The sequence below is a fragment of the Fomitiporia mediterranea genome (genome assembly GCF_000271605.1).
Source record: "Fomitiporia mediterranea MF3/22 unplaced genomic scaffold FOMMEscaffold_2, whole genome shotgun sequence".
Classification (NCBI taxonomy): Eukaryota; Fungi; Basidiomycota; class Agaricomycetes; order Hymenochaetales; family Hymenochaetaceae; genus Fomitiporia; species Fomitiporia mediterranea.
Window position 1 is genome coordinate 693390 of NW_006760387.1, and position 2033 is coordinate 695422.

The following is a 2033-nucleotide window of genomic DNA, read 5'->3' on the forward strand; positions in this document are numbered from 1 at the left end:
AAAATCGAGTGGTGGACATTGACATTTTTTTAGCACTGTAAATACAAAAAAAATATAGATTATGGTTTTACAGCTCAGCCAGAATACTAGCTGGAAGGATTCTATAACTATAGTATTTCTTATTTGCCCATTAAGCCTGTGCTCCTGTCAACCCCTTTCTATATGCATCCATAAACTGAGCAGACTAGTTACAATACCTACAAAACATATAATAAAATCAATTTTGTAAGAAAGAAAGATTTAAAGTACTTACTTTTGAAATAAATCAAGAGGAATAGAATCAAAGCATGTTTGAACATACTTTTCCATTTGAGCTTCAGTAGTAGGGGCAGGCATCATCTGGTAGTTGAATTTAGCATAACCCTAGAACTGTCTGTCAATTCATCAGGCTTAATTAGGACAACAGTCTTTACATCCTCTCTAAAACCTGGAGTGTTGAACTCTTCCTTGTTGTCAGTCCATAAGATTTGGCTTGAACTTGTAGCCTATTTCTTGGTAAGCTATATTGTTTATTACTCAGTCTTAAGCATATCTTACAGGTTTATTACTCCTCAGATTCTGTAATCTGGCTTTATCCCTTCCCTTTTGCTAGGGCATTATAGGCAGAACAGAGGAAAATAGGTCTAAATAGCTGATATTTACTGATCAAATGTACATTACTCATCAGGCACGTGTTCTATATAAGGAAATAATTATATAATAGATATTTAACCAAAGTGGCAAAAATCTTCAGGAAAAAATTCAAAATTTCACCAAATTGCATTTCTGTACATTTGGTACCAAAAAAAAAAGTTTTTTTTTTTTAGAAATAACTCACTCAAATCTCAATATTTTAAAAAATCAAAAACATACTTTTGTAAGGTAAGGAAAGTATAAACTCGACATAGTGTAATGTGACAGACTAACCCAATTTGGATGCAAACAATGATGGCAAAATACAACACTCAGTATTCTAAAAATGCAAATTTGAGCTATATAGATATATTCAGCTTAATCTAACCTAAGGTAAGGAAAGTATAAACTCAACATAGTATGTCACATCAGTCACAGCACAGCCACTTCCCCATTAGGAAGGACCCTGATGGCAAAAATCGAGCAGTAGACATTAACATTTTTTTAGTACTTGTAAATACAAAAAAAAATATAGATTATGGTTTTACAGCTTAGCCAGAATACTAGCTGGAAGGATTCTATAACTATAGTATTTCTTATTTGCCCATTAAGCCTGTGCTCCTGTCAACCCCTTTCTATATGCATCCATAAACTGAGCAGACTAGTTACAATACCTACAAAACATATAATAAAATCAATTTTGTAAGAAAGAAAGATTTAAAGTACTTACTTTTGAAATAAATCAAGAGGAATAGAATCAAAGCATGTTTGAACATACTTTTCCATTTGAGCTTCAGTAGTAGGGGCAGGCATCATCTGGTAGTTGAATTTAGCATAACCCTAGAACTGTCTGTCAATTCATCAGGCTTAATTAGGACAACAGTCTTTACATCCTCTCCAAAACCTAGAGTGTTGAACTCTTCCTTGTTGTCAGTTCATAAGATTTGGCTTGAACTTGTAGCCTATTTCTTGGTAAGCTATATTGTTTATTACTCAGTCTTAAGCATATCTTACAAGTTTATTACTCCTCAGATTCTGTAATCTGACTTTATCCCTTCCCTTTTGCTAGGGCATTATAGGCAGAACAGAGGAAAATGAGTCTAAATAGCTGATATTTACTGATCAAATGTACATTACTCATCAGGCACGTGTTCTATATAAGGAAATAATTATATAATAGATATTTAACTGAAGTGGCAAAAATCTTTGGGAAAAAATTCAAAATTTCACCAAATTGCATTTCTGTACATTTGGTACTAAAAAAAAAGTTTTTTTTTTTTTTAGTAAATAACTTACTCAAATCTCAATATTTTAAAAAATCAAAAACATACTTTTGTAAGGTAAGGAAAGTATAAACTCAACATAGTGTGATGCAACAGACTAACCCAATTTGGATACAAACAATGATGGCAAAATACAAC